Source organism: Eurosta solidaginis, chromosome 2 (genome assembly GCF_040869045.1).
Source record: "Eurosta solidaginis isolate ZX-2024a chromosome 2, ASM4086904v1, whole genome shotgun sequence".
In the NCBI taxonomy this organism is placed as follows: Eukaryota; Metazoa; Arthropoda; class Insecta; order Diptera; family Tephritidae; genus Eurosta; species Eurosta solidaginis.
In genome coordinates this window covers 6,515,705-6,526,234 of record NC_090320.1, presented here as the reverse complement: position 1 = coordinate 6,526,234, position 10,530 = coordinate 6,515,705, and the positions used below count along the sequence as shown (strand labels likewise).

Below are 10,530 nucleotides of genomic sequence, written 5' to 3'. Positions count from 1 at the left end.
GGGAAGCGAGATAATTAACTTTATTTCTATTTATAATTTTTCTTCTAATCTTTCTACACTTTATCGGCATTATATTGCGGAACGATACAACATTTCTTCCTTCAAGCTCAAATAGCATACCCCACGTTATTCATTTGGAGCCTAGGACAATCAAGTTTCATTTCCTTTCTTTCCTCCTACATAGTGGCTTTCTCCCCCTTTCCCTGCTGCCAAATTCGTTGCAGACAAAAATACTTTCTGGGCTAGAGCTCAAAAACAGCCCCGCTAGCGAACCTTTGGGGTTTTATATGTTGCGTGAAGCCCGTACCACATATTCGCCATAAATAAATTGAATACGAAATAGTAAATAAATAAATTAATAATAATAATTTGGCAATAACAATCAATACCAAACATTTTTCAATTAACATATTTTCGAGTTTTTTTCTTCAATCTTTCGTTGAATAAGCCAAAAATTTACGAGAATCAATACAAAATGGAAGTATTGGTGCAATAAATTGCTTACGTACGCAACTAAACTCCTTTAAATTGAAATGAATTGTTATGGGGAGCCAAAATAAGCAACAAAAACAAAAATCGTAAAGAAAAAAATTGAAAAGATAAGAAGCAGCAAAAAAATGAGGATAAAGATGCATTTAAGAAAATAATTTCTTAAAGGGCGATTCAAAATAACAATAACAAATGCAATAATACGCAAAACTGGTTGAATTTCCGGAATTGATTTTTTTTTTGCGTGAAGTTTTGTGAATGTGCATCGGAGCACCGGAGCATGCGCAATACAGCGGCTATTTTTAGAAATAACAGAAAATGCTTTTATACAAAGCAATAAAAAAAGAAAAACCACTAAAGGACCACACCAACAATGTAAGTCAATGAAGATATGTAAAGGTAAAATTCGTTAAGATAATAAATTATATGAAAAGGAAAAGAAAAATAAGAAAAAGTAAATATTTATTGTGGTGAAAATATCGCGGGAGTGGAAAATTTCAATTATCGAGCATAAAGCAATTGCTGCTACTGCTGTGATATGCCCGATGCTCTCGTTATTGTTGCTGCGCTGCTGATAAGCGTAACGAATTTGACTGCGTGCGTTGAAAAAAATGTAACGCCTGCTTGCTGCTACTGCCTCAATTTAAAAAAAGTTCGGCGTTGATTAGTAAGCAGCTGCTGAATTATATTGGGACGCTTTAACACATACATTTATTTTACTTTTCCAGGTGACTCAACAACTTGTATCACACCGGCTGCTGCGACAAATACAGAAAAACCATTTTTTATACCCAGCTGTACTTGTACACAGGATTTGATAACGGTTGGTTGAGCAGGTATAAAGGAATCGAGATAGATATATCCATATATCAAAATCATCAGTATCGAAAAAAAATTTGATTGAGCCATGTCCGTCCGTCGGTCCGTCTGTCCGTTAACACGATAACTTGAGTAACTATTGAGATATCTTAACCAAATTTGGTACACGAGCTTATCTGGGCCCAGAATAGATTGGTATTGAAAATGAGCGAAATCGGATGATAAACACGCCCACTTTTTATATGTATAACATTTTGGAAAACACAAAAAACCTGATTATTTAGTAAATAATATACCTAGAATGTTGAAATTTGACGCGTGAAGTGATATTGAAACTCTTTATAAAAATTTGAAATTTTTTTTATATGGGTGTGGCACCGCCCACTTGTGATAAAATTAATTTTACAAATATTATTAATCATAAATCAAAAATCGTTAAACCTATCGTAACAAAATTCGGCATAGAGGTTGCCTTCACTATAAGGAATGATTTGACGAAAAATTAACCAAATCGGTTAAGGACCATACCCAGTTTTATATAAAAGATTTTTAAAAGGGTCGTGGACGAATATAATAAGCTATATCTTTGCAAAAAAGAGTTTTATATCAATGATATTTCATTTCCCAAGTGGATTTATAAAAATCAATAGGAAAAACTTCAAATTAACAAAAAAAAAATTGGCGTGGCACCGCCCCTTTTATGACTAAGCAATTTTCTCTTTCTGGAGCCAAAACTCGAAGAAAATTTAGTTCATAATAGAACCATATGTATATGTATTATTGCGCAGCCTTGCAACACTATTAAGCACACAAAACAAACAACAACAGCATTTCAAGTGTACAGCTGGGTATATAATGTTCGATTTCACCCGAACTTAGACTTCCTTACTTGTTTTATTTTTTATTTTTTTTTTGTAATTATTTTCTGTTTTTTTTTGCTGTCTCATGCGGTAAATTATTTGTTGTATCCCCAATCACATTCTTATGTTTTTTTGTTTTTCAAAATTTCAGGAGAAAACATAAAGTACCGCACTTTTCACATGCATGTGTGCGTGTGATCGAAATTCGTGTATGGTAAATCCTGTAAATTTCAATGACTGTGTTTTTGTTTGTATCAATCTTAGAGGTGGAAGAAGCTGTTTATTCTATTGGTTTATTTCAGTGAATTTTTAGTTTCCTCAGAAAACTAGCGTTATCAAAAGTGATAGTGTATGAATAAATGATTTGGAAGGTTTAGAGGAAAAGTGCTTGAGGATACCAGTAGTCGTAAAGTATATAATTTATGTTTAGGAAAATGGAATATCTTATATTAGGGATGAAGTTACTGAGCTTCATTAATTTACACTACATTAACTGAATATTGTTGTTGTTAAGCAAGATTTTTAAATTACTGAGATCTTACCTAAATTACTAATTTGGCGATTCATTTTCTGTGTGAGATCTAGAAATGAGCATTTTCCTAAGTGTTTGTATCGATGAAAGTTCCAAATTCAATAATTCAGTGACTGCATACAATCCCGATTTTGACGACTATTTCAGAGAGTAACGCATGCCATATTTGTAAGCATCTGGTAAAACTTGAAGCTTCTAGCTATTAAAATGAGGAAGAAATTACGAAAATCTTTACTACAGATGTTGGGGGTTTTCTAAGACAACAATGTATGTCACATATGAAGCTGGAACCGGACAGAAACCAGGGCCGAAGCCAGAGCCGAAACAGCAATTGGAAGCATGCGAGAGCTGTAATCGAAAACGGACAAAAACTGCGAAACCAGAATACTGAAATTGGAAACAAACCAACACCGACACCGGATCGAAAAGGGAATCGACACCTAAAGTGGAAACAGAACCACATCCCAACTGGGAGCGAACAGCAACCCGAACCGAATCCCGAATTGAAAAACGATTTAAACCAAAATCGGAACCCGAAAAGAGCCTTTATCAAAACCGGACACAAATACGGAACCTACCAAATCTAGTTCCAAGCCGGAAGCAAAAACTAGAAACGGACCGGAATTAAAATCGAAGCGTCATACGGAATCGAATCGACTGAACCCGTAACCGAGTCCGGATAAAAACCGAGATACATCGAACCAAAAACCAGCATCGCTTCCAAACCAGAATCGAAATGAAGAAAATAAGCCATAACATAAACAGGAAGAACCGAAATTGAAACGAAAAAAAAAACGGAATGAAAACCATAGCTGAAACCAAAATCGAAATTCCATATCTCAGTCGTACACGAAATAAAAATCTTGATCAAATTAAAGTTAAAACTAAAATCCTAAAAGTATGCAACTGAAGTTGGATCCAAAAATGATGTAGTGTTGTTGTTGTTGTTGTAGCGATAAGGATACTCCCCGAAGGCCTTGGGGAGTGTTATCGATGTTAATGGTCCTTTGCCGAATGCAGATCCCGTACGTTATGGTAACAAGCACCATTAAGGTACTAGCCCGAGCATATTGGGAACGATTTGGTAGGACATGAAACCTTCTAGGCCATACCGTCCTCCTACCCCCTAGATCAATCAGGAGTTCGGGGTCGCCAGAGCCTCAGCTGTTAATGAAACAGGATTCGCCACTGGTAGGTAAGGTTGACAATTGAGTTGGAGATATAGCTGGCAACCCCTTGCAAAGCCCTTGAATCAATTTGGTATTTTAGTCACCTTTCACGACTGGCATACCTACCGTGGGTATATTTTAAGCCCCTAACCCGCTTTGGTGTGATGGTGGATGGTGTAGTGTCAATATGGTCGGATAAGTTGAGTATTGAGCCATGCTCCGGGCTAGATGACTGCGACTTTATTCACCTTACCACAAGTATGTTCTAAAACCCCATTCGCGGGGCACAACTGGGCATCTGGCATAAGGATAAATTACTGCCGTAGAAGCAGTTATTTATGTGCTTTTTGGTTGGTGGAGTTCAAGCAAAAACGATTAACCTACGTTATGCAGTGTTTTATTGCGCTTTTCAGCGATTCGGGATGTATGTATTTCTTAAAAAATTGCATCACCAATAATTTTAATTGCTAGATGTTTTAAGTAAATATTTACATGAAGACACCCTTCGACTTCAAGTATGCCCTCTTTCTCCACTCCAATTTCCTTACATAAACTCTTTCGCACTCTGAACATGTTCTTCAAATCTCACACACGGAACTCACACGTACTAAATTATCTTCTTAAATTTATGTTTTAATTGTATGACAAATTGATGCCATAAATATTTTATATTTAACGTCCAATTCAATGCCATCATTGTTTTCATTGTTAAAGTAGTGAAAAAAACAAGGAAAAAAAAACATCAGAACATCTACTCAGTTACGTATCGTTCTATTTTTAACACCTTTTTGTATCTACATATTTAGTAACATCCATTTTAGTTTTTAAGTTATGGCTTTCAGTTGCATACAATACAAATCGGATTATCACTTTCGCTATCATATGCAAAGATCTTTATCATGTTAAATAATCTGACATAAGTATCTTACTAACACTGAAACAAGTGTCATCTGAGAAATATCAATGAAATGCGTTCAAATGTTTGTTTATATAACATCTCAACAAAAATGTCAAGTAAAAATAGTGAAAAATTTTTAAACATTAGGGACTACAACTTCAGGTTATAACTTTTTCACTTCGTAAAAATGTGAACTTTAAAAACTTTAGAAAACTAGATTTTTCTTAAAATTATGCGCGTATAATTTGACTTATGCCTAAACTGGAACTCGAATCGACACTGAAACCAAAACCAGAACTGAAAGCGAAGCGGTAACCAAATTAAAACGGGGACCGAAGCCATAGCCGAAACCGGAACTCAAACTGTACAGAAGGAGAGCCAAAAACAGAACAAAAACCGCCACTAAAGCAAAGACCGAATCTGAAACCGAAACCGGATACAAAACCAAACCTAAGCCCGAACCACAACTGGCACCGATACGGGAACCGGAAACGTAAACAGCGGTGAACTTCAAACTGCAATTGCAATTCAAACCGAAATTAATCCTACACATTCCACCAAAATCAAAACAAAAAAAAAAAAAAGGACGTGTGGCACTCGGGGACTGCCGCGGTAAAGCTATTGCATATTACCAACTTATGCAATTATAATATTTATGCAACTTTTTGTTTTCTTTGATATTAATTCAAGTTAACCTTTTTAAGCGTGCTGACCGATAAGAAAACAAATTTTTTACTTTTATTGAATAAATGAGAAGTTAATATTTAACTTTAACTTTAACTTTATTTTTAACTTTAACTTTCACTTTAACTTTAACATTCACTTTAACTTTAACTTTAACTTTAACTTTATTTTTAACTTTAACTTTAATTGTAACTTTAACTTTAACTTTAATTGTAACTTTAACTTTAATTTAACTTTAAGTTTAACCTTAACTTTAACTTTAACTTTGACTTTAACTTTAACTTTAACCTTAACTTTAACTTTATTTTTAACTTTAACTTTAATTTTCGCTTTAACTTTAACTTTAACTTCAACATTAACTTTAACTTTAACTTTAAATTTAACTTTAACTTTATTTTTAACTTTAACTTTAATTTTCGCTTTAACTTTAACAATCACTTTAACTTTAACTTTATTTTTAACTTTAACTTTAATTTTCGCTTTAACTTTAACAATCACTTTAACTTTATTTTTAACTTTAACTTTAACTTTAACCTAAACTTTAACTTTATTTTTAACTTTAACTTTAATTTTCGCTTTAACTTTAAAAATCACTTTAACTTTAACTTTCACTTTAACTTTAACTTTAATTTAACTTTAACTTTAACTTTAACCTTAACTTTAACTTTAACCTGTACTTTACCTTTAACTTTAACTTTGACTTTAACTTTAACCTTAACTTTCACTTTAACTTTAATTTTATTTTTAACTTTAACTTTCGCTTTAACTTTAACATTCACTTTAACTTTAACTTTAACCTTAACTTTAACTTCAACTTTTACTTTAACTTTAACTTTGTTTTTAACTTTAACTTTGGCTTTAACTTTAACATTCACTTTAACTTTAACAATTGTTTTTGTTTTTATCGGCCTATTGATAAATGATACAAGGTTCGATTCGAGCTCAAGGCCAGAACAATAATTTGTTTCTAATGATAATTATTGTTATTTTTTAATTTTTCTAAATTTGAAAAATTGTATTTTGTTTTTGGAATAGTAAGTAGAAAATTTTTCAGACAACCTGCCATAGCTGCGCAGATAGATCCATTTCGAAGGGTGCTAAGCCTTCATCATCAGTACGCTTTAGGCATGCTGCGCTAAATATAGCTAAATTTGAAAAATTGTATTTTGTTTTTGGAATAGTAAGTAGAAAATTTTTCAGACAACCTGCCATAGCTGCGCATATAGATCCATTTCGAAGGATGCTAAGCCTTCATCATCAGTACGCTTTAGGCATGCTGCGCTAAATATAGCTAAATGGTTAGCGCAGCATGCCTAAAGCGTACTGATGATGAAGGCTTAGCACCCTTCGAAATGGATCTATCTGCGCAGCTATGGCAGGTTGTCTGAAAAATTTTCTACTTACTATTCCAAAAACAAAATACAATTTTTCAAATTTAGCTATATTTAGCGCAGCATGCCTAAAGCGTACTGATGATGAAGGCTTAGCACCCTTCGAAAGGGATCTATCTGCGCAGCTATGGCAGGTTGTCTGAAAAATTTTCTACTTACTATTCCAAAAACAAAATACAATTTTTCAAATTTAGAAAAATTAAAAAATAACAATAATTATACGAGGTAACATGCAAAGGCGATGAAAACGACGATTGTAGAAGAATATATATTGGTACTACAAAACGACCTCTTTCGGTTAGACTAGGCGAGCATGAAGTGGACATCAGAAAACGAAAAACAAGTACAGCACTAGCGCAACATATATTAACAAGTGGACACTCAGCTGACTTTACCAACACGAAAATTATTGATAAGGAAAAGAGAGAAGCAACAAGATATACACTTGAGAGCCTGAGAATTATGGAAAGACGAGAAAAGACAATCAATAAACGCGAAGATACGCAAAACATAGCGTCCGCTTACATTGTTTGTTTACAAAACAATAATTTTTAGTATTGACAAAGCTACCATGACAGTCAGATGGTAATGATTATATTGTGATGATTTATGTTTTTAATGTTTTTTACAACAGTTTTGATTTAATGACAAAATAACGTAAGTTTATCTTGTTAAATGTTAAACTATTCACCAAATTGTTTTTCTTTGTTGTTTTTCATGTATGTTTTGAAAACTAATTGATAATTTTCATAATTTTTATATATTGTTTGTAACAGATAAATTAATAAATATTCCCCTGATGATGCTAAAAATAAAAATATTAGCGAAACGTTGGGAAAACAGTGGAATAATTTAGTTTTATTCGCACATAAAATATAGATTGGAAAGCCTACTTACACATATATTTAACAATAATTATCATTAGAAAAAAATTATTGTTCTGGCCTTGAGCTCGAATCGAACCTTGAATCCTTTAACTTTAACTTTAGCTTTAACTTTAACTTTAACTTCAACTTTAACTTTAACTTTAACCTTAACTTTAACTTTAACTTTATTTTTAACTTTAACTTTAACTTTCGCTTTAACTTTAACATTCACTTTAACTTTCACTTTAACTTCAACTTTAACTTTAACTTTAACCTTAACTTTAACTTTAACTTCAACTTTAACTTTCACATTAACTTTATTTTTAACTTTAACTTTCGCTTTAACTTTAACATTCACTTTAACTTTAACTTTAACTTCAACTTTAACTTTAACTTTAACCTTAACTTTAACTTTAACTTCAACTTTAACTTTCACATTAACTTTATTTTTAACTTTAACTTTCGCTTTAACTTTAACATTCACTTTAACTTTAACTTCAACTTTAACTTTAACTTTAACTTTAACTTTAACTTTAACCTTAACTTCAACTTTAACTTTCACTAACTTTAACTTTATTTTTAACTTTAACTTTCGCTTTAACTTTAACATTCATTTAACTTTATGATCCGGGGTGGGCGTGAGCTTAGCACCTGCTAACAAGCCAACCTAATATAAACGCACGCAAGTCATTTTCTGTCAAAAATGTCTCATGCACATACAACTTGTATGAGAGCAACTCAAATTGAATTTGCTGCGTGAAAACCTAACTCGATTTCCAATTTTTGTTCTGCGTGACATTTAGATTTGACGTTTGCACACATGCTTTACATTGTCGCAACGCATGCTTATTTGGGTTAGGGCAAAAAACGCCTTTTACTAAAGCTGTAAACACAATGCCGAGCGACGACGATATACGCCGCGTCGGGCGATGACATTTTTCAAATTTACGCTCAGATATATCGTCCAGTTAAGCACAATAGACAGCGGCGGCGATATTTTCTGACATTTTCTGTCATTTCTTCAATGGAAAATAATTTCTTATATTAGTGACCATTTCTTGTGGGAAATGAATTCAATTTAAAGCCAGCATTAGCAGTATATACAAAAAATGAATAACAGAGGGCGTTTGTTGAAAATTTTTAAAATTATAAACATCATTTTTGTAATGGTGAATATATATCGCGAGGTGTGCCAGCAGTTAAAGCGGCGATGGTGGGTGCGGCCAGTTAATCGTACAAGGAAGACTCTGAGCTTCCACGAAATTTCCTTCGCACAATTGAAACTCTCAGATGAAGAACATTTCTTCAAGGCAACACGTATGAATGTTGCAAAGTTTAATGCGCTACTGAATTTGTTACGAGAGCGACTTCACCGTTTTTCCATAAGAGAGCCAATAAGTGAAGAAATCCGTTTGGGTATCACTTTGATGTAAGTAATTTTATAAACTACATATCTGTGTAAAAATGGAGTTACAACAGGTTCTTCGCACAAGGCTGTAATCCACAGTATTTAGCTTGGCCATATAAATTGGGTGTTTCTACAGTTAGGAAAATAATATACGAGACATGCGATGCAATTTGGCATGGACTACGCGAAATTTACCTTGCCCAACCAAATCAAACCGAATTGAAATACATTGCAGACAGGTTTGCTCCAACTGAAGTATGGTATTTAGTAACTATATATACTCATATATTATTTATATTTTGGACAGGTTCTACGCAAAAACTGGAATGCCACATTGTCTCGGCGCGGTGGACGGCAAACATGTGAAAGTAGTTTGCCCCAAACGTAGTGGTTCACTCTTTTTTAATTACAAAAAGACATTCAGTGTAGTTCTGATGGCAATATGCGATGATAGCTATACGTTTTCATTTGTAGACGTTGGTGCGTTGGGAAGCCAAAGCGATGGGGGAATTTTGGAACGAAGCGTATTTGGTAACATGATTCTAAGAAACGACCTGAAAATTCCTCCCCCAGATAACCTTCCAGGTAAAATGTTTATAACAGATAAGGTTTCAGTTAATTGATGCCATATTTCAAACAGCTACGGACCAAATATTTCCATATTTTTTCGTCGGTGACAGCGCATTTCCTCTGAAGCCTAATCTCATGCGCCCTTACCCTGGTCGAAATTTGTCACCCGCCAAATGAAATTATAACAAAAGGTTATCCTCCGTACGAGTGCACATTGAAAACACCTTTGGTATATTAGTAAATAGATGGAGAGTTCTTCATACAACGATTCACGCTGCTCCAGAAAATGTGGACAAAATTGTTTTAGCAACTATAGTCTTGCACAATTATTTAATGCTTGATAGTAGTAGTGGATACTTCGATCCGAACAGAGCCAGCAGTGATGAAAATGGGAATTTCGATTGTGGACAACTTTCAACAAGAATGACATCTATTCGAATTGCTCATTCCAATCGATCAACAAATGAAGCATTTAGTTTGAGAGAGGAACCAGCGGAATACTTACTAGAAAGGCCAATGCGATCTGTGTGAAATCCGCAAACGTACCTTAAAATACCAATGCGGACATATGTAGCTACGTTTTTTATTTTGCCAAATGTTATAATATTAAAAGTGAAGCTTTAAAATATACGGTAAACTAGGGTTGGAAAAATTTAAGTGCAGTAAAATGTTCTCTTATCCTACAGCTTTTGTATTAAGTTTGAATGAGCTGTCTCTCTTTTTACAAAACTTGTTTTCGTCTTTTTACTGATATTTTTTAGAGTTCCACTCTCATTTAGTCCTTATACAAATCTCCTATTTGTTGCCAACTGTCGATATGTACCAATTATTGGACTTCACTGCC

General features: G+C 33.5%; 1 pseudogene; it reads left to right on the top strand.

Moving 5' to 3' along the window:
- Positions 1 to 8,874: 8,874 nt before the first annotated feature.
- On the top strand, positions 8,875 to 10,317 carry LOC137241460 (uncharacterized; annotated as a pseudogene).
- The last annotated feature ends 213 nt before the right edge of the window (positions 10,318 to 10,530 follow it).